Here is a 26,449-nt window from a genome sequence, read left to right as displayed (position 1 = left end):
CAGTAATATTTAATCTACTTTGCTGTCAAAATTTAAAAAAGAAAATAAATAAAAAATGTATTATGTTTTTAATCGATTGGTATTTTATTTATCTCATCATTCAATCAAAAAAAAAAAAAAAAAAAATTAAAAATTGGATTCAAAATATTTGAAAATAACAGGAATACACAAAATATTAGCAAAGTCCCAATAGATATATCGGCATATTATCAATACTAAATATACTACAAAATAGCAATAGCACTACTATTAATTAGCAATATAGAAAATACGCTTAATAGCTGTTGCTACAAAACCTTTCAATTCGATTTCGAGTCACAACTGACTAAAACTGTATTTATGTCGAGGACTGCATACTATGTGCCTTGCCTCTATTATTTTTTATACCGATAGATGGCAGCACCATCACCGGATCGAACAGTTAATGAGAATTTAGAACTAGACCAGGAGCTAATAGCTACCTGGTGCTAGCACCCCCAGAGGCATCGTTTCACTTGGAGGACATTGAGACCACGAGCATATTTAACGTCGCCCAATCCCCTTTAATGACGACGGTGGGTCTTCGATCATCGAGGTTCGAACTCAGGATACTCCGACCCCGAATCCGACACTCTACCGATCGGGCTTCCACGGCCCCTACAAAACCTTGCTCAGTAAACGTAATGGGCATGTTCGAACAGAGTAACCGGTCAGTCAGTTTGAATACACCCCATGTCTTTGCGAAAAGCACTGGGTGCTCTGTACAATACAAGAATTTCGATTGGCTGCCTGTAATTCAACATGGCTGCCTAAACGGAGACGACATGGAATTAAAATTAGCAATTATTAAAGAGAGATTGATGAAGCACTTTTACTAGAAAAAAAAATCAGGAGGAGAGGGGAGGAAATCAGGAGGTTAAAACAAAAATTCAGGAAATTTTAGGGCCCTTAGAAGAAAAAATTAATTTTCATGAGTTTTTCAGGATTTTCAGGAGGCGTATGAACCCTGGTTTAAGTTGACCCACTAAAGTAAAAGTAATGCACCGCAGGTGGTCCACTTACACAGGTTTCACTGTTTTATGTTTTTAAGATGCGGGGAGGGAAGGGGGCAATTGACTTCCCTGCTCGCCCAAATGACGGGTCTGCTCGTCCGTTTCTTACATAAATAACTAAATTTTTACTGTATTCGAAAAGAAAGCTGCGTTATTCAACATAAAACGTTTACGCATGCAAAACACATTTCTTACAAATGTTCTTTATTTGCAGAGGAAACTTTCTCTTCCCATTTTCTTAGTTATTGGCAACTACGGCGTTTCAATTTGTTCTTATACAGTCGAACTCGCTTATGACGAGCGCAAAGGGACAGTGATATTTGCTCGCTATAACCGAGTGCTCGTAAAAAGCAAGTTCGAGAAAAAAAATCATAAAAATTCATCATAGCTGCTTTTTTCTACTTCTTATACACCGTTCAGTCCCAAACAAGTTGGTTACTTTGCTTTGAACTGTATGAGTGTATCTTATGTCTCTGTTTTTGAAGAATACATATACACACATATAATTTTTTATGTTTCTTTACTCCACAAATTTAAAAAAAAAAGGTCATGATCGCTTGTTCTCAGGATTTATGATTAATCATTAACTTTGGTTGTCTTTGAAATGTTAAAGAAAATTTACCGAGAGAAGGATAAGCTGAGCTGGAAGTCAATAGAAATTTTATGAATCACAAAAATATTGCTCGTTTTAAGCGGGGTTTACTCGCTAAAAACGAGTTATGCTCCCATATACTCAACATTGCACCAACCATGTGTTTCTAATTTTCTCGCTAAATCCAGGTTCTCATTAAATCAGGGCTCGTTATAAGCAAGTTCGACTGTAGTATCTTAGAAGATTAAATTGGGCATGTTGCCAAAAATGGCAACACAATGTATTTCAGGGCTAAAAACAAGTACACAACTCATCTTTCCCTCCTATCATCTATTTCACCATTTAATTCTCGAAAAAATATTGTTTTATGGATTTGATCAGCATTATTAGCCTTCGATGCCTTCTTACATTTCATCACTTCAAAAGAAATTTCACTTCCCTAAAAATGTCAAGGGATATTTTCATGTCTTGGGGGAGGGGGGGAGAAATGAAGCAATATCTCTGAATGTGATTAAGAAACACCATAAAATGGCATTGGCGTTGAAAATGTTGGGCATGGCCTAAAAAATAAAAAAAATAAAAAACCTTGGGCCAGAAGAAACCCCCCCCCCCATATTCATATTTTTTGTTCCAAGCGATCTATTCATCCCTCACAAAACTTATTTCGAATTATTGTTTTTTGAATTTACATTTGGAATTTTCAGTTCATGCCCAAGTCAACGTTTTGTCAGCAGTGGAAATGCAGTACAGAAAATTTGATCAGCAGTTCCATTTCATTCATCAACTTTCAACGAGCTACGAACCTCCTCAGGTCACTGAAAACTAACTGCACTTCCGAATTCATCACCACAGTACCACATGCCAGACAAAAGCACATGTTGATTCTTTACGTCCCACACACCAACTGCTCCCTCTTTTACAAAACTGATTTTTTATGGGGCAACGCCACGATCTACTAACTCGTGACCACTTGAAGTGCGACACAAAGAGAGGCCAGGTGGGTCAGTTCAGCTGACTCAACCCAACGGAAACCCTTTTCCCAGGGCAATCTCTCCAACAGTTCTCTTCACCCCCTTTTGCCACAAAAGCTGGTACACCCCAACCCGTAAACATGGACTAGAACTGGATCGATGAACTCGAGGTTATGATCCAGCGGTTTTTTGGCCCAAAAGCACAAACAATAGATCCAGAGCGGGGTAATCCAAATCCAACAAAGGGGAAGATTTCAACCATCGGGATATTAAACTAGTTGTTTCTCCTTAGCTTACATTTCTGCCAGCTTTTTTCTCGGATGAAGGGAGAAAAGGAAGAGGCGGTCAAGGGCAAAATGAAAGGGTACAAGCAAGGACGGGCTAACCGATTCTGGTATTCATCGGGTGTACATGGTTTTCCTCGTACTAAATACATCGACTAAAAGTGGCATTAACCTCCTAAGAGCATTTGCACTTAAATATCTCACACCTCATTATTGAAAAAAACCTTTCTCTTCGGAAATAATTCCTTTTGTTGTTATTAAATATATAATTCCTCTTGCGCGTCAAAGTTAATGTTTTTCTTTCTGAAAAAATAAGAAAATAGAGGTAGTCTCAAGTATAGAAAAAAAGAAAAAATTAAAAAAAAAGAGAGAGAGTGGGAGAGAAAACATTCAGATGCAGGAGCACCCCCCGAATAATTTTTTTAGGAGGGCTAAAATTGTCACTTTGTCGAATGAAGCCACATATTTTTTCGAATGATGATAATTTTGCCGAATGAAACTCCAAACTTTGCCAAATGATCGTTAGTTTTGCCGAATAGAGCTTCAAATTTTGCCAAATCGTCAGACAAAATTTGCCGAATTCGGAGATTTTAGAGATCACAGTGACCTCCATTGGCGCGCCCCTATTCAGATGGGAAAATTATGTAGTTAAGTTGAGACAGCAATGTCTAAATGAACATTTATAAAACAAAAAAAAAAAAATAATAATAATAATTTAGCTGTTTCAAATTTACCTGAGGAGTCGTTTCTTCACTGCAAGAGCTGGCCTAAACACAAGAAAGTAGAAATTATTTTTCAAAAAGTTTGGAGATGTAAAATGCTCACCGAGGCCGAAATATTTTGCTTGAGAAAAATTAGGGAAAGTAATTCATGTGATAAATTGGGCAGCGCATATTTTAATTAAATATGAATTAAATATGTGCTCAAAAATATCTACCGTGAAAATGAGACATTCCAGGTTCAAAATATTCATGTAAAAATTTCGGTATTTCAAATTAAATAATACCAATTATGTGCATTTAAATTAATTAAAATTATTTTCGTGAAACCTACTGTTGAAAACAAATCATTTAAAATTAAAACCTAGTCCAAAAATCCAATTATCATACAATTTCCGTTAATTTCACAAAATATTCATTCGTAATTACAATCTTAAAAACAAAAGATAACTCATTTAGCCATTGTTGAAAAAACGAGTCCCTGAAATTTCATTTTTTGAAAATAAATAACAATAACTTTGTAGATTAAAATTAGCTGAAATCATTTTTCGTGAAACCGATCACTGAAAATAAAAAAGATAATAAAAACGTGGGCAACATTTTCAATTATTATCATAATATACTTCTCAACAACAGCAGTTTCAATTGCTTTTCGAATTTTTAAAATACCACAAAAGTATTCTGCAGTACAAGTTGCTCAAATTGGAAAAAGTGCGATTTGTGATCAATACAGAGCTCAGTTTTTCATACGCAAAAGTTGAAATATTTCTTACATTCGAGAGTTTTTTTTATTTCTTTTAAACGTTGCAACTGGTAGAAATCTCTGTTTTCAACAGACTACTTATTCGGAAATCAATTGCTGAAAAATTATTAATGTTTTCTTTTTAAAAAAGAATCCAGCAGAGACTTTAATTTATAATTAATAGTAATTGAAATACAGTGTAACCCCGATTTTACGTTTCTCAAGAGACTGAGTAAAAACGTAAAATACATAGATGGGATCCGATGAAAAAAACGTTAAATACGGGATAAACGCAGATTCGGGGGGCGTAAAATCGGGGTTTCGCTGTACGTTAGTTAACTTTCAAATTTATCTGCAATTTATAGTCACACTATATGAGATTGTTTACACATAGAAGGAAGATTACGTGTGCCATTACAACTTCCCCCGCTCTCTGACTTCTGATTAATTATTCACATGAATCAATCGCTCATAGGCCAACTTCCAATTTCGATTTCGAAGACATTACGATGCATGTATAAAGATTACATAGGTTATATCATTTACAGTTGTAAAGACGTTTTCCTTGAGAAGTAAGCAAGGTTACGGCTCCGCGAAAATTTCTTATTTATAGAAACCTTACTGTGAAAGAAAATCAGCCCTATGCTTCCAGGAAGTTCTGTTAACAGAGCATCAAGGTCAACAACACTTATTCACAGATTTAGAGCCGTAACGAACCTTCAAGGTACCAGGTTTAGAGGGGGAGCACGAAGGCCTCTTCTATTCTTATGCACCCCAAGTCCCAACCTCTCCCTCTTTGACAGGTTGCTCATACACACCCAGAGAAGGGAATGAATGGTGTAGTTGTTGGAGGACAAGGATACCGTTGGTCAAGTGGAAAAAATAGGTGACCTTCCAAACATCTAAACCACTAATTTTTCTTATGTTCGAGTTACTATATATTTTAACAAAAGTAGATGGGCTCCCAACCGTCTAAACCACTAATTTTAAAGAAGTTCAAGTTAGTATATACTTTAGCATAGGTAAGCAGTATAGGAAACGCTTATTTAAATTTTGTAAATCCCCCACCCTCCCCATCCGTACGAACATATTTTTCACTTTATTTCTTAAAGCGAAGTTCAATGTACTCATCATTTATAGCACGTACGGACTACATATCACAAACACAAAATTGGAAATTTTCAAAGCGCACTAAAAATAAAGACGTGCTTTGTTTTCATTGAAATTAATGAAGAACGTAATCTGCGCAAAGTTAAACACTTACAACAGTATTTAGATCCTCAATGCTGTGTGTTACTGTTAAATACTAGTAAGTTAGTGTATCGATTAATGTAGGAGATTATGCTCCGAGAGGATTGAAAGTGACACAGTTGACCTTCCTGTTAAAACAGGATTCATAAAAATTGAATCGGTACGGAGTTGACCTTTCTGTTAACACAAGTTTTATGAAATTGAACAAAGTAAACTAATACGATTTATAAACAGATAATAACTTAAACATCGCTAACATTCTGTTAATACAGTAGAACTTTGTTTATCCTGACCCCGTTTATCCAGATCTCTGTTTAATCTGGATCAAATTTGTTGAGGGAAAAAAATATATTCACTTAATAATTTTAAATTATGATAGCCAGAACGGAACTAGAAATGTGCCAAACATTCACTGTTTGTTTCGATTGAATAAACAACTCCTACATAGGTCGTGAGCTAAATTATAGTAATGTACTAAACAAGACGCATTTGGAGTGTCCGTCCGTCCGACACCACTGCAGCTGAACTATAAATGATAAAGTACTTGTGAGTAACAATCCAATGTATTTTTGTTACAAAGTATCGTTTTTTTTTTTTTTTTTGCTGTTATAAAAGATAAGTCTGCTAATTTACGAATTTACTTGTAACCCGGATTATCCGAATTTTCGTTCACCCAGGTTGACATTGGTCATAGTTATTTCGTATAAACGAGACTGTACCGTACTAGGTGGACCATGCCTCTTGAACAGTTAAACTACCAATTGTTTAAATAAAAGTATAAATTATGTTGTATCGATTGGGTACTATCGATTTCAACTGTATCCAACTGTTACTAGATAATAAAGCTAACCAAAGGGTTATTTAAAAAGAAACTCAAGCTCCATCGCACTGTCTGATGTCACATTCTCAAACACATTGTCTGACATCGTAACCATGTCAAGGAGCATGCGCATGTCACGACAAGGCGGCATGGGGACGCGGGAGCGTCCCGACCGCCAAGGAAACCAAACGTCAGCAACCAACAAAAGCAAATCCACTGCCAAGAAAGACGAAAGAAAATAAAAGCGACTAAGAACAGTTTACACGACAGAACAAGTTGGGGGTTTTCTGGGTTTTTCACCCCTCTGTATCTCAGCCCCATGAAGACCAACGGAATTGATTTTTGGTATACTCAATCTCTAGTGGCCCCTGACGACGTAAACCAAAAAAAAAAAAAAAAATCCCGTGGACCATCAGGAGGGGGGGGGGGGAATTTAAGTTAGAAAATCGCTGTTCAAAAAAATTTTCGCTTCCTTTGACAGGGCTACAGCCCAGACGAAAGGAGAAATCAAGTTGAAATTTCGCACACACATTCCTTGTGTCCTACTGATGTCTCTTGTGTGCCATTTGACCCCCTCCCCCCTCGTTTTTACCCCTTAAATTGTACCTTCCCGGGGGTTCTATCACAGCCCCCCGGGGGGCTATGGTAATGACTTTTTGCATACATTTTCTTGGTAGGCCATTGAGTACATATACAAAAATGCAACCCCTCAGGGACATCATGGGCCGGAGTAATTAAAGTTTGAAAATCACTAATTTACCCTAAATTCTTATGTACTTTCTCTCAGCTCATAAGGTTTGTTCACCTCTGACTGCAATTGCAAGGATAGAACAGATCTAACAGTTATTCAAAAGTTGTCTTAGGAAATGAAATTCAATCAAGACTAAAACAGATCCAAATTTGCCACAGCAACTGCGCATGCGCGCGGACTTACCTCATTGAGCTTTCTGTTTTAAGATTCCATGTTTGTTTATATTTAAGCAGAGAAAAAAATTAATGAATGAGATTAAAATGCTGCCCTCCCCCCAAGTTTTGCCGACACAAAATTTCCTTCCCCCTGTTTTTCAGTTTTGATATACATATTGAAGGGGAGGGGGGGGGGTTGAAATTTTAAATGTCGGCACGAAACTGGGGTTAAACCATTAGAATATTTTGCGTAACCTCCTCCCACCTTCAACTCCTCAGAAACATGGATAGATCCTTTAAATTGTTTATCTTGTTTGGCGGGAAGCTTTATGCCCACCAAGCAACCACTTCACTTTGAAAAGCTTTCCGTCAAACAGGATAAACAATTTAAAAGATCTATCCATATTTCTGAGGAGTTGAAGGTGGGAGGAGGTTCTAATGGAAGTAGGTGTGATGAAAGAAGAGAAGAGGGAGGATGATAGTTTGGCAGATACTTGGCGGGCAAACTAGATATCATAACTTTTTAAGGATGAGTGTTTTTGAGTTTAGGATGAAGGCCTTTTTTGTGTGGAAAAGTTAAAGGTTTTCTTGGCGAGGAGATTTTTACAACAGGGTTGTTTTTGATGAAATAGTAAGAGTAAGATACAGTGGCGTAGTTAGGATTTCATTTCGGAGGGGGTCCAATCAGTGGCATAGCCATGATTTCATTTTTGCAGGGGAGGGGGCTGGTAAGGAAATTTGACAATATGGTATGGAGATCTTAAAGTTAAGTAAAATTGGTTTTGAGATTAAAATTTTATTTAACGGTTATGACAAATAATAATTTAAAACTAGCAGCAAAATTTAATGCAAAAGAGAAATTTGAAAATTACAACAGAATTACTATAGAGTAATCTTCTGTTAGATATAACTATAACTATTCTTTTAATAATGTCGTTGGGAGTTGCATATTAATCATCAGGTAACAAAGATAACCCTACCAACCTATTTTCGCTTATTTTACTCCTCAGATATGTTTGAATTCTTTAAGCACGAGAAATTTCTTTCGCCAGCACACGTTGTATTGCCTAGTATTTGTAATTAATAGTAATGAGACTGAATATTTACTTGTTGTAAAAGAAGAATGAAGCCGAAATTAAAATTATCAGTATCGTTATCTTATTATATCACGAAGCACGATCCTTAAAAGAAAAAAAAAACAATGAAGCTAATCGGCCCAACAGCAGAATGGTTGCTTTGCTACGACGGGGGTGCACTGAAAGTATTTTTTTTTTTCCCTTGACGTCAACGGTTCTCTGTCTTGTTCCCAAGCTAGATTCCCCACTTCCCCAAGAAGCCCACGCAGGGACAAAATTCCAAGAAATTTGGAGGAAACTAGACAAAAGAGACCTTTTGTTAGATTCTAAAAAGGTATATTCTCAGAGTTTGTATCTACTTTAATGACACAAGGGAAATTAATGTTTTGGAGACTGGAGAGAGGAATGTTTTCGCACTGCGTCAAAAATTAAGAATCATTGCAATAAAGCTGTACACCTCACGGCGTCCCCCACCCCCCGTACAGTGCATTTTACTGTACCAAGTTCCCCTTCAAAAAATTTATACGTTTTATACCTACTGTACAAGAAAAATATATATATAATTATTTTTTCTTGTTCCATTTTTTACTTAATAAATATTATATAATAATGTTCGTTTTCAACACAAGACATGTTTTCTTCAATCATACATATTTACACTTAGTCATTTCGGGGATGGTGCGGATCCTCTGCTTCCCCCCCCCCCCTCCCGTTTGGCTGCGCCACTGGTAAGATAGGCAGTTTTCCTTAAAACCGAGCCTTACACTTCAATAGATTTATTACATTCTCTTGAAATGATTTAATATGACGACATTGTAGTTATAATAGATGGGGGGGGGGCAACATTGGAACGCGTACTGGAGTTTAATTATAAGGCATAATTTATCGGTACACAAGAAGTAAATTTGAGCATTTGTGCTGTTTCTGTACCAGGAAAATTAAATGGTACACCACTCAGCAAGTTCCAAAGGGTTGATAATGTTATCACAACACTTGAACATTAATTTATTTTACGCAGTCGTTATTGTATTCATAATATATTTTTGTAAAACATGGGCAGCTGGTTTTGTATTCGCAAGAACGAAACATTTTTATGTAGCATTTTGAAACACTATTTGAAGTTATTAAACTGATTGTGAGAAAAACTGTCTTTTCAAACATTATTCAGAGCGAACTTAACTTAAATTTCATTTTCTATGCTTTGCCTGTATTTCATAACCATTGTTTCAAACAATACATTTTTAAGTTTTACTCATATAACAAAACAATATCATTGGAACCTAGAAAAACTGAATATCATACGATGACTGATAAGTAAAAATACAATGCACAACAGAAAATGTCAGAAGTATCAGTTGTCCATTACTCAAATATTGTTATCTAAAAATTCAACCTTGTAAAGCTAAACCTTTTATAAGACGATAAAGATGTTTTTCAAAAATGATAAGTAAATGTTGATTGTTCATTTTCGGTATCAATTTATCGACTCTATTCTATCAGGGGCCTTCACAAAATGGATTTCATTTCGGCATTAAATTTCATGAAATGTAGTCCTATGAATGGAAAGTACCTTTTTTGAGTCAGATCACTTCAGAGGTTATGAAAAACCTAATTCTGTATCTCAAAGTAAAATGCCGTGATCAGCAAATGCTAAATTTTATCAGCATTTTGAATAAAAACATTTTTGGTGGAGTTTTATGTGGTTACCCAAAATTTCAGCAAATAGTATTCAAGTTTCTTTCACTATTGTTGAAAAATAATTTTTACTGCCGTTTTAGGGGTCGTATTTCATTAACTTACCTACAATATCCCCTAAGCAAAATTATACAGCAATAAATAAAAAATAAAGGTCCAAATGATGTCTATTGATTCTTGACTTATTCCCCCTACGTTGTAAAAAAAAAAAAACATTTGAGGTAAAAAGTACAAGCATACATGTGGCTAGAACTTTTGACTGCAAAATCCTATCACTGAAAAATTACTTAATGCGATAGAACTTGCTGAAAAATGTACTGTAATTTAGTAAATATTACTGTAAAACTTTAGTGAAAAAGGATTTCAAGGTAAAAAGTACTAGCAACATGGATATGCCAGTGCATTTGCACATGATGGCGGGGTAGATTACGATTTTTTAGTACTGGTTCCCCCCCCCCCCCTGCAATACTGTACAAAGATTTGATTGTTTAGGAAGACGAAAGCCTAATTCTGCCAAAAAATGTTTGAGTTTAGGATCCGGATTAGTTCAATATTTACTTTGTCTCTGGTGTATAGATTTTCGATTGTAGTTTAGAAAATAGTTTGCATGAATAAGTCATTAAAATAGAAAGTGATCATTACCTTATCATTATCATTTTCTTCTATTTTCACGCGATATATATATAATAGGTGTGCATACAAGTTAACACATAACCAATTCATTTCTTTGCTAAAATTTTCATTCCATTATTTATGCCGCATTTTATTTTATATCGATCGATCGTTTTGAGAATTTGAAAACATTCTGGCATTTATTAGCATGGACGTGTACATAAATACTGAAGATATGACATTTGATCAATAACAAGTTAAAGGAATAAAAAATGCCATTGGCATCGATTAATATCCAACCCATAGTTATGGCGGTAAAAGATAAAAATGAAAACTGCTTCATTTACATATCGTGCATTTGCAAATCCGTCAGTACTTTCGTATGCGAACTCAATTCAGGAAATGAGTTAAATTCATTGCAATATGAATATTAACGCACAAAAGTTACATTAGCTTATAATAAGTATTTTTCAACGACTCGCTAAAATTATACGTCTGAGATGTGGTTCAGAAACAGGAAAACTTTTTGTGGGCTGCTTTTTTATTTCTACAGACAATTAAAGAAAACTTCCGAACCATGAGTTTATTCGTGGTAAAATATTTTTCGAATAATTAACAATTGTTACTTTAAAATTAGAAACAAGTGCTGTGATTGTTTGTAGGTGGGTTTAAGTATTTATTTTTAAATATATAATATAAACAAATGAATCTCTAATACGCATTTCTTGTTTCATTTTTCAATATTATTCGTCCCGCAATATTTTCGCTCCAAGATATTAAAAATCAAATGTTAAGGTATAAAGACTGTTCACGGTTTTTTCTTACACTTCCATCAGCTTGAATAGTAATATTAAGAACACTTGAGCAAAAAGATTCAATTTTGGCTGACAGAATTTTGAAACTACAGTAGAGAACCAATTATCCGGGAAGTTCGGGACCATCGCTGTCCCGGATATCTGAATTTCCCGGTTTTCTGGATCGCTAAAAAGCGCTATTGGCCGTTTGTTTATGAAACTTAAATTACTATAATAAATAGTAATACATATTAAAATAAGAAGAAAACAGTTCAGAAATGCTTATTATTAAAAGTTATCCATAGACCTGACACCAGCACATTCATTTTGAAAAGGAGGGAAAACCCCCCACTTTTCCATGTTTTAAAACAAAAGAAAATGAAGGGAAGGGCAAGCAACAAGTTTTTGAACATAAATGTGCGATTTTTCTAATATAGTGTATGAAAGAATTTTATTTTCTTGAACGCGCTTTTTTTATTTTATTTTTTTAATTTCTTCTAAAGGTTTGGTGTTTGCGATTACGGTAGTTATGGATAACTATTGCTTTTGCATTAAGTTCATAAAATAGAAATTTGATTTATGAGTCTTGCGTTTAATGATTTCTAGATTCCACCATCAACTATCGAAAAAATTCGCAAATCTGGTTTTCGGTGCTTCCCGCGCTTTTCCGACGTCACTTACGCTCCAGACGGCTTTAATTAGAGATTATTCAATAACATATTGCATTAGAATGTGACAATATTCATTTCTTTAGTATTCAGTTGGAATAAAACACAAAAATTTCAGACTTACGAGTGTACTTTTTGATTCAAGAAAATATTTCGGAAATTTTACCCAGCGTTAAGGATAACCCTATGAAGTTCGTTTTGAAAACATTTTCCCGAATTATAAATGAGTAATATGGAATTTATTAAGAAACCGCTCAATATTCTGTTAGGTATTTCAAAAAAATGCTTAGTTTTTCAGAAATTGCAGAAAATGCGCATTTTTTAAAAATAGCTGGAAAATCGGCAAAAGGTTGCCGGTTTTCTGGTTTCCCGGTTTTTTGGTTCCCGGATAAAAGGTTCTGCACTGTATAATAATAGGTAAGTGATGCTCCGGAGAAAGCTTTTTTTCCCTAAAACTCTCTTTCTGTAATATTTTTTATATTTTATCCTTAAAAATATGAATCATTTGGAAAACAATCGAGGAAGAAAAGTATGAAACTAAAAATACAAATTATTATAATGTAACAAGTCATGTAGTAATAAATTAATCGAATTTGAAGATAGTTTTTCCTCGATATATTCTTTCTCCACAATTTATGTTTTTTTTATCGTGAAACTTAAATAATTTCGGAAAACAATGATAAATTTAAAAATTCATCAATGAAATTAAAAACGCAACACATTTTTATCTTCATAAAACCAGTTACATACAAATCATGGGAAAATAAATTGAAGTAAACGAGATGATTTGCGATATTAACAATCAAAATTCGTTTTTACCACCACGGAGTTAGATTTCTACAGGCTCATGAAGGCACGTTTACAGATCCTCGAACACTGAAGGCTGCATTTATATGACATTGAATTATGCGAAGGGTAATTAATGACTTGAGCTCCTCGAATTTAGTGAAGGTTCTGTTCTGAGATCTCGAACTTGGTCGCGGGCTTGTTTGTACGATGCTGTACCAGGTTTCGTTTGCGTTATCTTAAATATGATAATACGAAGCATAACACCTTTTGATAAAAGTCTCTTGTAGTTTAATAAAAATTTTAAATGCTTTATCCACAATTGAGTCGGGTTAGAATCCTTTAAAAGAATGTCATTTTTTCAGTCAGTGCAGCTTCAATATTGTATATTATTATGATGTTAATACAAAATAACATAGTTGAGAGACAGTTATCTACATGTTGCATGCATGAGGTAAAACCACTAGTAGTTGACAATTATAAAAACAAAAATAGTCAACGAAAAATTATAAAATTGTGCAAAATTAAAAAATATATATATTAAATGGTGATTAAATTTTTAATGCTTACCTTTCTCCTTATTCTTAGCAAATTCCACAAGGATATTACACCAACGATTGGAAAACAGGCACTGCTGTCATGAGACGATCGCGATGACACTGGCGCTAAACTTGGTTCGGCACAATATTTCGCACTGCCGTCACTAGAGCGCTATGTTACACAGCTATACAAGTTTTGATCTTTTGAAGCCTGTTTTTCTCTCGTTAATTTAATTTTTCTTTAGAAGTGTCATTACTAGAGCAGTGTCAACGACTCAGTGTTACCCTCAACAGGTCTTTATTCTCTTACTCTAAATATTTCAATCTCGATTATTATCCAAAACTATTTAACTTTGAGGAAGCAAAAAATTACGACTTTTGACTGGCAATACCTGGAAATGACATGCTAAAAGCAGATATTCTAGAAAAAGGTCTTCAAATGATATATGTGCGATAATATGAAAATTAAATGCTATTGTACTATCATCACAGGAAGTCAAACTTTATTTCCCGTTGCAGGATATTAAAATTCCTTCCTTTCATTAATAAATAAATTCAATTTATTTTCCTTTGTACTTTGCTGGAACGAGAAAAGGCTGCATTTCTAGTTGCATAATAAAACTCTTAATTTTTTTATTTTTTCTGCATTTTAAATTTTCCTTGATATGAAAGACTCACAAAAATAGGCACCCTTCTTCCAGAGACAACGACAAAGTAATGTGGATTTGAATACACTTCATTATTTAACGATCCTCAAAATGCTTAAGAACTAGAACGAGCACGTTGAACCGTTGAGAAAAATGAGCAGCATGAGAAAGATCGGGTTAAAGAATCCCTTTCACTCCGGAGATTCAACCGAATCACTGACCTCTCTGGGAGAGATGAATCACTCCTATTAAGCACATTACAACTGGGAAATGAGCAGGCTTTTAAAAAATGCTTTTTAAAGAGGGGGTGGGGGAAAGATCAACATAATTACTCAACAATAAGAAAATGTGATGCGAAAATATTAGAATGGGACGAAAACAAGATCATTGAACTCGAGCGAAACATGAGCCAGCTCGCGAAGGTCGAGGAGGAGTTGCTGAGGGCTTTTTTTATCATCATTGTTAAACAGAAACACTGGAACCATTGACCTCTGGAAAAAGTTTTAGGGATCCTATGGCTCTTGAAACAAGATTATTCAGAAAGTGGATGATAGTTATTTTACGAGAATTAATTTTCAGCATTGTACGTCATTATGACGTAAGCAATGAGAGAAGAAATGAAGCAGTGAGAAACAAAGGGATGCAAGTGGCAAAATTAAAAATTTAGGGGTAGCCAGTACAAATAGTAGAAGAACCTCTCCTCTATTTTCGGGCAAGAGATGATACTAGTAGCCATGGTAGATGTTACTGCATATCATGATTTAGAAATAAATTCCAATGAAAACCTACCTAGGGTCTGAACTTAGAACGCGTTTTACCCAAAACTTTTAATAAACCCATTTACATCAACCCCTTTGCTTCTCACGGCCTCAAATAGAAATGGCTACTTTAGTTTTATCATGAAAAACTTGACTTTGCAACTGGAATGATTACTAGCTATGATGTCGACAACAGAAATAGATTGTTTTCCCCACGTGCACAAGAAAAATTGTAAAATATTTAAAAAAATGAATGAGGACGCTAATGAATATTATTAAAGTTGACCATACTGGAATGGACGCAACTGCTCATCCCCAGTAATAAAATTAGCATCAACACTCGAATGACATAATTTTCAAGTTTTTCTAATTTACTCTCTTCTCCTAAACTTCCAAAAAAATTTTAGGAACAAATCACACTTATTTGTAATCATCAAAGTTTTGGACAAAGTTATACGTCCTGAATACTAATGCTTGCTGGATTCTTAAATAATAACGTTATTCCTCTGTCCATCTTCAAAGTTACCTTTGAGTATCATGTACTCAAAAGTAAACAGCATAAAGCTTTATAAGTAAACAAAAAATTAACATTCACCAATGTACAGGGAAGAATTTATGTATCAGCAGATAGATTGACAAATGTAAAGAAGCGACAAAATTTGAGCCATGAAACAGGTTGCTTAGGTTTAAACCAAATAATAAGTTTAAAAACTAGTTCAATGAAAGCACACATATAAATTATAAGCAAATATGTTCATTTTGAAATATTAGTAAGTATTTATAACATTAACATTCATATTTTTGAGAAATAAAAAATTAACTGCATCTTTCAAATTTAAAGAAAAAAAGAAAAGGAAAACAAAGAGGAAAACATCGAAATCGACAAGCATCTTGAGGGGCAAAACGGAGAGGTGAAATCTGAGAGAGAAAAATTATTAGACCCTGTCATCTGTCAATTCTGGGGGGTGTCTGCTCTGTTACAAGTTGATTTTCTTTTTGCCAACGAGATCGAACCAAATTTGTTTTGACTGTATCATACTAAATTTATAAGACCAAAACTTGTTAACGAAGTTTCTTGGCAATGATATCACGACGGTAAAAACGTCACTTTCCAGCTAGCTACTGGCGAATTAGAGGAGATCGCCAACTGTCTCTGAGCTGGAGCGCTCGATTCATACGGATGTGATGCTCCGCCCTGTACCGCTCGTAAAAATGAAAATATTTAGCAATTTACAGAAATGACAAAAAAAAGAAAGAAAAGGTTACATATGCGTGAGCTTAACAAACTAATCCGATTTCTAAAGCAAAGTGCTGAATTGCACCTAAAATTCAGACATCGCACTCGGGACTAATTCCTTCGCTTGGTCGCAGCTTATTTTGTCCATTGACAAGATTGTTTGTAGATATACTCGGCTGCAACCTTAGTCAAATCAACGAGCAAGAATTAAATCGAAGAATGTCGATGAAAAATTATGACTATAAACGAATTTTTAGTTTTAAACGCAGTGTGAAAAGTCATCAGATTTACGCTATGACTTACCAGAAGAAAATTCGCGATTTTTTGCAAAATTGAAGCAATAACTAATCTTAATTTCATCTGGAGTGTGGTCAGCTTTACAATGACTGGATTTTCAATCACTGCTGCGGAGATTGTTGAACGAAACGAGTTAAAATTTCCCGTATCTTCTTTATCTACAGTCATCTTTCTTCTTGTGGAACTGAAAAGTATTTGAAACAAAGCGTGTATTAACGCGAATGAACTTAACAGTTAGTGAAATATTTAAAACTGAATGTTTATTGAAAGGAAATACCTAAAAATTGATAACATATTAAAAACGTGATTAACTGAAAGTATTCTAAAATAAAATTTCTGAAAAAAAAAATTATGAGCTAAAATACTTACTAAAACGTTATATTTTGAATAAGACGTACCCTAATATTAAACGTTCATATTTTTGGCCGAAATTTAAGTTTTGCTGAATAAAAAATAAAGGAATTTTTTAAGCTTACTCCTGCCCTAAGCTCCGCTCTCAGAAGAGCATTGCGCATAAAAAGCCTGCCGACGCTCAGAAAAGATCTGACCGACCCCATAATTCATTTATCTAAGTTTTTTTTTTTTTTTTTTTTTTTAGCAGTAAAGTAAATCCAAGTAAATCCGAAAACAAAGAGAACAATAATTAATTTATAACGAACAGTCGAAATGAACTTCAAAAACATCATACGAGTTTCGACTCCAATGGTTGGGCTGAGCAACGCCTAGCCGTAAATTAACTTAAAAAAAAAAAAAAAAAATCCTTTGATATGTGAAAAATAGCAGTGCGATGAAAATTATGTATATTTTTAATTTTTTTAGTATTTATTTAAATATATTTAGAGTTTTTTATTTTTTCCCTGCATTTTACCCTTTTTGTCTTTTTTTAGCTTATGACTTTTATGACGTTGAGCGAAAGATGTTGGAAATTGAAAGAACAGTTTGTTTAATTAAATTTCAACCAATAAAATCTTTTGTCAAACTCAGGTAACTGTAAAACAGAAGTAGCACTGCAACTATATTTTTCCACTTCGATTTATTAAGTTTTAACCTCCTTTTGATGCGCCCCTAGCACTCACTTTTTTTCTTCAAAACCTAGAGCCAACTCTGTTTATTTACTAATTAGAACGTGGCGGAAACGTAGACATGCCCCAACAACAGACACTTGACACGAACATTTTCCCGATCAGCCAGCTATAATCCTCAACCGATTTTAGTGATTTCCGTTGCCCCGTCTCTCATCGTAGCCCTCAGCAGCCCAGTTTCTGCCTCCATGATTGCGGCCGTAAAAACGGACCGGATACTTGTCCTCAATAAGGACGCCCCATTCCCGTCAAGATCCCGGAATGATCGAGTCAAGGTCACACAGATTCGGCGCGTGGAATCGCGGCAAATTTCAAAAGTTGGATACGGAATAGGGTGACTCGGCGAAGTGATGCAGACGATAATGGAAATTATGCCAAGATTCCGACCCTCGTTACATCCTAGAGAATCAGCGATTCTCAAACTCAAACTTCGTTTTGTTCCTCGGATTGGTAAAAATTTCTGAAAACATTTCCTGAACATTTTTTTTAATTTTCAAAAATCGTTACGTGTTATTAAATAACTGCTTTTGGGCCATTCAACGGAAAAACGGACATTTTCCCGCACGTAATAGCAAATATATTTCATTAAAATTAATGATTTAAAAATAATAATTTGCATCAATAAAAATTTGTTGCTTGAGAAATCAAAATCAAACACATGCGTGATTTCTTATATATAATCAAACAATGTTCATTACCATCTAAAATTATCATTTTTAATGAAATATATCAGCCTTCCCGTGGAATGGCGTGGAATGGTCCTATATAATTTAATTATAAAACTTTAATTACCATTTACGAACTACGATATTTAAATAGAGGGATAAGTACAGTACACTCCGATTAACCGTTTTAAATGGGACCAGGGTGCTCCAGCTAAGTGAAATTCATGTTAAAGCAGAGAATGAAAAAGAAAAAGAAAAAAAAAAAAAGGAAAAAATGATTGATGAATACATTTTTGAAATTGCATTAAACAATTGAATAGCATTTAATTGCCTAAAAAGGTAAAATCATCGTTGAAAAAAAATACCCCAGGTGAGTAAATTTATTTAAAATAATGGAAATGTCAAAAAAAAAAAAAATCCTTACTTCAAGTTCGACAACTTGATGCATAATTTCGAAACATTTCTAAAAGCAATCACATTAGGAGGAAGCTATCTATTCTTGCACAAAGCGTAGCATAAATGCCATTTCGTAATCATTTGCTCTTTCTTAACTGATGTGGCAGGAATCATATTGTCATCTATGTTGGAGTCACGGTCATCGGCAACCACGTCAGCGCCTTTTATTATTATTTTATTTTTTTAATTCAGAAGAGAGTGAGATACCGTTAAGTGCACTACAGTAACGCATTTCTCTCTTTAAGTTTTTCGATTTTCACACTTAAATCAATTAAAAAGCTGAGATGCGGTAAACCGGTGACTGGTTTATTGGGGAGTCTACCAATTACCCTAGAGAAAAAGTCACACAAGAAAATCACATAATCCAATCTAAAGTTTTTAGAAAAAATCTAAGCACAGTCAAGTGTTGCCAGCATTAAGAAACAAAAATATGGGTTTTAGATCCTAAAATTATAATAAATGTTAAAAAAAAATAAATAACTTTAAAAATTTACTTTCAGTATTTTTTGAACAAGGAAAATCTTTTACAGAGCACACGCAGGTAAAAATCCCCAAGGACCAGTCAAGGTTGTCCACGGATCACTGGTAGAGAAATCCCTGTTCTATCAGAGGAATACACAAGTGACTGCATTCAAAGTAGAGGGAGGGCAGTATTTAAAGTCCGAACAGAAATGAATAAGTACTTCAGTACTTTAATTTTGTGAAATTAATATAAAAGAACTGTTAAAAATTTTTCTCGAGACAAATCAAATACTTTACATTTAAGAATTTCTTTTTTCCAGAAGAAAAATATGAATTTCGTTCGTTTTGTAAGTTGACTCTTAACAACATGTAGAATTCGGTTTCCCCTTCTCAGTTTGAGAGCAGATAATTGGGAACTAATGAACATGTACCTATAGGACTTTTAGTACTATAATTAATGGTATCAATGTGCAAAAAATGAAATAGCACCAGTGTACTAAAAATTTCAGTAAAAGCATACATCTAAGTGGAATGTCTTAGAATGTCATGTAAAAAAAATGCAAATTTACTTGATCCGCCCGTTAAGTGTTAATACTGTTTCAATTTGTAAATTAGTTTCGCTCAATTAAATAAGGATCGCGAAGATTATTCCGTTCAACGGATACATGAACGATGTAGTTATTTTCAATCGATAAAGGAAATGTGAAATGTAATTTTTTTTTTTCAACATATAAAGTAAACGTGTGCGTAATTCCATTCAATAGATAAAAGAAAACGTGAAAGTAATTTCGTTCAAGATACAAAGGATATACTTATTTCCGTTTAGCAGATAACTGATATGTGGTAATGATTTCATTCAACGGATTATAGGGAAATGTACATCCCCTAACCATTACTACAACGCAAAACTTGAACCCTCTGTATGTTTATCTAGATAGATAATGAGACGTAAGACATAGTCAGACATTTTGAAGAAACTGTACAACCAGCACGAGAACATACGTATTATGGTTAATATTTAAATGAAAGCAAATAAAGTTATACGCAGTACTTTTCTCCACTTCTTTTAAACAAAACTAATGGATAAGATGCAACAACGCATGACGTTGTCGCAGCGATCGTTGTAACGGTAATTTTGACCGAATGCAAAAATAAACAGAAGGTGCGTGTACAAAGATCAACAAAACATTGTAAAATCTGAGAAACCGGGAAAATATTAGAGGAGTTGGACAAATTATTCCTTAGAGTATATGGAAATATTGCAACATGGTTTTTAAAAGTTTTTTTTTACTTCTTTTTACAAAAAAAGGAAGTATTGTATTCGCGAAAAAAATTTCACTCAAAAATCGACCTTAATTTCCATTTTATTCATCGCCGAATGAAAATTGAGTTTTTTTCCCCCGACTCGACCACACGTGGATAAGTGCTTAAGAACGTATATACAAGCGAAATATCCATAATGACGATTCCCGAGTTAATTACGATGAATTTTCTCGTGACCTCTGCATGTACGTATGTATGTCACATAACTCAAGAACGGTAAGTCCTAGAAAGTTGAAATGTGGTACGTAGACCCCTAGTGGGGTCTAGTTGTGCACCTCTCCTTTTGGTTGCATTCGGGTGTTTCTAAAGGGGTCTTTTGCCCCTTTTTGGGGGGAAATCATTGTTAATTTCGATGTAAACTCAAGTGGTGTTATAATTTGACGGACACTTGGCGATATATCGCCAGTCTTTTGGTCGCCAACTTGGCAACAAATTTGGGATTTTTTTTTTAAATCTGATTTTAATTTGGCCACTGTTGGTGATATTTAGAGAGTAAACTATTGAATCACATTAAAATTACCAGTAATGGGGAAATGACATTAAATTGGAGTTTAAGGAAGTCATGTGATGCACACATCAGTTCGTTTTGAATAAACTAATCGCCAAGGTTTTAAATTTGGTCACCCGAAATTTTTTAGACCCTTGCAGGTATTTAATAAAAATATACTTGATATTTTGGGAAAATATTCAGAGGTTTATAAATTAGTTAGATATCAACACAAACAAACGTAACAAGAGCACTATCATAACCCTATCATCCCAAAACAAATACAATGAGGGCGTGATCATGTTTTTTTCGCGACAAAAAATAAATATTTGATGTTAAAAAGGAATAATTAACATGCAAAATGTTCTCGGAATAGCAATTCTGTAATGCTATTAATTGAATAAATAAATGCATTTCTTAATAAAAATTACGAGCAAATATATAAGACGCAAGTGTTAATAGAGTTGATGTTTCCGATAAATTTTTAAAATGATTTTCATTAGTTCTGAGCGGAAAAAATTATAAAAACAGTTATATTTATTTAATAGCGAAATAAATATTGAAAGACAGAAGTATTAAACAGGTAATAAACTATCTGAAGAACATATTCCGGTTGAGTAAACAGATGAAATGAAAAGTAAAATGTGTTTGGTTAATAAGACATTTTTGACAGAAAATAAGCTAATCTGTAAAAAGATTCTAGTTTACTGCAGAAATAAATTATATGATTAAAGGAATCTGTTGGTCTATTTAAAAGAAAATAAAGTATTTAAACCACAATAAACAAATCAAAGTAAAGTTAATTGACGGAAGATTTAGAATGGAAGACATGTGGTAAACGCATTAAGCAATTTCACGTCTGGGATTCGTGTTTAAAGGTAATAAATAAGACAGGAAAACGATTTGAATTGATAAGCTAATATCAAAGTAAATGTGTGTGTGCACGTATATTGATAAGATAATAACCTGCTGGATATCTTAAGGATCGTCGGACAATAAATATTAGATGAATAGGAAAAATATAAGTACGTATATGCATAGTATTATCTAAAATTAATGTTCCCAACACTTCATACTTATTTCCAATCAAAGCGCATGTAACAATGCAAATAATTAATAAATATATTTATCGGCAACCAATAGCACCATACGTCCAACATATTATCTTCAATTTAGATAAACTGCTGAAGAAAATCAAGGGTTTATCTTGGCATGCTGTCAGTAATTAGAGGAGACATAGCGAAACTTACTTGAGTATTGTAAACGTTCAAGTGAGTTTTCAATAAGAGTTCTAATTGAAATTTTACAAAAGTTTCAATTAAAAATGTGATGAAATTGAGGAAACCGTGCGCTGTAGGAAAAATCTAGAAATTAATACGCTGAAACTATTCTGATTCATTTGTTTCATATTTTCGTAAGGGCAAAAAGTGGTTTAGAGATTTTTATAGATTTTGGAAAAATCCTGCCTTACTAAAACAAGGGGGGGGGGGGGCAAGCAAGCAGTGGCACAGCCAGGGTTTCATTTCAGAGGTGGTCCAATCAGTGGCGTAGTCAAGAAGTTATTTCCGAAGGGGGGGGGGGCTGTGAAAATTTGACAAATTGATGTGGTGGAGATCTTAAAAACAAGCAAAATAGATTTTATGGGTGAAAATTTTATTTAACTGTTATTAATGACCAATAATTCTGAATGCATTTGAATTTAAAATGAGCATAAACCCCACTTTCCCAGAAAGGTCAAACAGGGAAAAAATACCAAGAAATTTGAGGGAACGAGGCAAAGGGGAAGTGTCTTTTGTTTGATTCTAAACGGGTATATTCTCAGAATTGGCTTCTACTTCAATGATACAAGGGAAACCAATGCTTGAGACTGCAGAGAGGAATATTTTCATACAATAGGGAAAAAACTGAAAATCATTACAATAAAGCTCTATGCCTTACAGCGCCCCCTCCATTTCATCCCCCTTCCCCCGCTCATTTTATTTTATCAACTTTCATTTCATTTTTTTTCCTTTTTTTTGTATGTCATACATTGTACAAGAGAAATATATATGCATATTTTTTCGTGTTTCATTTTTTCCACTTGAGTAAAATGCTTGTTTTCAACACAATACATTTTTTTCTTCAATCATATATTTGCTTAGTCATTTCGGAGGGGGTCCACACACCCTTGGACCCCCCCCCCTCCTTGGCTACGCCACTGCAAGCAAGGCATTTTAAAATAACATCAAAAGACCTTGTGAATACCAGAACGGAGTAACAGTAAACTGTAGATGATATTCCCGATTTTTTTTATTTGTTCAAGAAAATTTTAATTTATAAACGCAAAAAGATAAATGTTGAAATCGGAAAATACAACCGAGTGAATTTTAACATAGTGAGTGAATTTAACAAGACACTAAAAAAAAGAAATGCATGGTTCCGTGGGCATTGCATTAAAAGAGTTATATCATTGTGACGATGAGGTATGAATAGCATATTTTTGGAACATAATATGCGTGTTAAATACTAAGCAAACTAATGCATTAAAAATATGTTGACAATTACAACTATGTTATCCGCTGGAAGTCGTTATACAGCAAACCAACTGCACTTTTTTTCCACGTAAAGTTACGAACTTTGCATTTTCTATTTTTTAATCCTTAACTGGTAAGGTGGGATGTCTTACATCCAAGAAGAATTGAACTTCTGCAATCAAACGTTTTGTAATATTTGCATACATGAGAACTTACGGTACTGTTTCAGTAGTATATTTATATGATTATTGGTAATTTTCTTACTTTTAATATACTAAATCTTGTGGATTACAAAACACTCCGCCTCACCATTTATGTTAAAAAGAAAGGAAAAAATATATATACATACCAAAAAGTTAAGGGTTAACAAAAAATGACCCTGACGAAAATTCCAGAACAGACTCAGTCTAAAAGCAACTAACGTTATTTTACTCCTTGATTACACAATCAAAAGCTAATTAGGACTAGGAATCTCTAATGCTTTCTATGCACTTAATGGCGACTACGAGCCTCTAATGCTCTCTATGAACTTAATGGCATAATTTCGTGTTTGTATAGGTGTGCCTTTTTATTACATCAAATATATCTACTTTAATTAAATAGCGCTGCAAAATCGCGAATAACATTGAGTTTTTTCCATCGCGAAGAGGAAAACCTTGCTTTAGTTGCATGCCAACGTACTGCCTCGAAACCTCTGGCATTTTCCCAAAAAACAAGCGAAAGCTGGTATTTAGTGCTGGAGCTTGAAATGCTTTTGAACAAGGCCGATGGCGTTAATACTATACTGGAAAACGGAATTGGAGATTAGGTCCATAAAAAAATTGGACTTCACATAAAAATTAATATGCCATCATATAACGTAGAAATACAAACGGGGTTTTAAATAACGTGTACTTCAGAGCCAGACTAACGTTAGTCCAAAAAAGGCAATTTTCTGGTTATTATTGCTTAACATGTAGAATCTTATTCCGCATCGAATCGTCAAAACTTAATTCTATTTTTAAAAAAAGGCCTTTACATTTTACTTACTAGAATGAAAGAGCTCGAGTCCCATCCCGTGTATGGTCCAGACGAAAGTTTTTTCGCTCTCCTAATGTGACTTACATCAGTCTGGCTCCGAGGTATAGAATTTTATGACGCTTTCGGGAAGATCGGAAAATGAGAATTTATTATTAGATATCAGATTCCCCATTTGGCTCAAATTTTTAAAATAAAATGGATACATTACTTGAATGACTAGCACCAACAATTACTAAGATGCGGAAAAGTTTAACCAATTAAAATAATGTGAATCATAGTAGCCATTAAACAAAAATGTTCCAATTGTCGGCCACCGTGGTCCAGATCACGATGACATTCCCTTTGACATTTTTAAGCGGAGTGGAATTCATTTTGGAAGAAAAAAATATACGAAAACATTCCACAAATGAGATCAATAAAAAAAAAGAAACTTTCTAAGGATGTGATAAAAGACGAGATGGAAAGAAAGAAAGGGCATGTTGATTTTTTTTAACCGTTAGAATGTTTGACATCTTGAATTTACAGTAGAAAAACATTCAAATGTAGCATTTAAAAAAATCCAATTACTTTTTACTTCCTTTTACAAAAAAGGAAGTATTGTACTTGCGAAAAAATTTTCTCTCAAAAATGGGCCTTATTTTTCATTTTCCCCCAAATGAATGTTGAGTTTTTTTTTCGACCCGACCACACGTAGATATATGCCTAGGAATGTAGACACCCGAAATACCCATTTTGACGATTCCCGAGTTAATTACAACGAGTTTTCTCGTGACGTCCGTATGTATATGCGTATGTGTGTATGTATCTCGCATAACTCAAAAACGGTATGTCCTAGAAAGTTGATATTTGATACGTAGACTCCCAGTGGGATCTAGTTATGCACCTTCCCTTTTGGTTGCATTCGGATGATCCTAAGGGGTCTTTTACACCTTTTTAGGGGGAAATCATTATTAATTTCAATGCTAACTCAAGTGGTGTTATAATTTGTCAAACACTTGGCAATATATCGCCAACCTTTTGGTCACCAAGTTTTGTCGGATAACTTGGCGAAAAATTTCGCGTTTTTTTTTTTTTTAAATGTTTAAATCTAGTTTTAATTCGGCCAGTGTTAGTAATATTTAAAGAGTTAACTACTGAATCACATTAAAATTGCTAATAATGGGGAAATAAATCTGTGTAAAACGTTTTTTTGCTTCGGTTCGCAAGAAACTAGGGGTGAAAATATTTAGTGTTTCCTTGCTTACTCCAAGGCGCTATTATCATTAAATTGGCGTAAAAGGAAGTCATGTGATGCACACATCAGCTCGTTTTTTCTTCTTTCTTTGCTAAATTTTCAATCAAGATAGTGCGTAAAAATATGCTCGAATAAGCATTTGAGACGTGTCTTTGATTTTCAATACGAAAACACGCTTGTAAGGGCGTTAGAATATCTCTCTATACACCCCATCTTTCAAATACTACTTTTTTATTCTTTTTATTAAGACCCTTTTTTTTTGGAATAAACTTTCATGCGCAAAATACTCTTGAATGCACGCGCATAATAGAAAGAAATTTTATGCTCAAAAAAACCTTAAAGGGGAATGCAGGGGAAAAGGGAGCAAAAGAGGGGATCTTCAAGGGCGTAGGCAACCTAGCAGGTGACGTTAGAAACTATTTCTTAACCTATTTGGTAACATCGCGTAACTAGATAAGACGTCGCTTTTGGAGCAGTTACTATGGTTACAGAAGAGAGTTCTCAATTTGACGTCACAGTTACGAAAAAATGAAGCAACACAGTATCATTTCGAGAGAAGGATAATAGAGCCAGTGAATTTATTTTTAGCATGGAAACTTTTTCAGAGATAAAGTATGCATGTAATCCCAGACAATAAAAAAAATCTTTAAAAACGTCAGCATTCAAAAAGTGTCTCCAAATATTAATAAGGGTTGTATAAGAACTATTTAACCCTCAACAGTTGTACCGTTTTAGAAGTAAATAATTAAAAAAGCTATGGAAATTTTCCTATACTTTAACTT

General features: G+C 34.1%; 1 protein-coding gene across 2 annotated transcripts in view; it reads right to left on the bottom strand.

Moving 5' to 3' along the window:
• The window catches only part of LOC129231242 (protein roadkill-like), a 67,243-nt gene that overhangs the window by 27,081 nt on the left and 13,713 nt on the right, over positions 1–26,449 (bottom strand). The window contains exon 1 of one of the 2 annotated variants that reach the window (XM_054865519.1): positions 3,613–3,620. The exons of the other annotated variant lie outside the window; for it this stretch is intronic. The gene's annotated coding sequence lies outside the window, so the exon portion shown is untranslated. Of the gene's footprint in view, positions 1–3,612; positions 3,621–26,449 lie in introns of those variants that run through there. 2 annotated transcript variants of the gene reach the window in all.

The sequence above is a fragment of the Uloborus diversus genome, chromosome 10 (genome assembly GCF_026930045.1).
Source record: "Uloborus diversus isolate 005 chromosome 10, Udiv.v.3.1, whole genome shotgun sequence".
In the NCBI taxonomy this organism is placed as follows: Eukaryota; Metazoa; Arthropoda; class Arachnida; order Araneae; family Uloboridae; genus Uloborus; species Uloborus diversus.
This window is presented reverse-complemented; position numbering and strand designations above follow the sequence as displayed.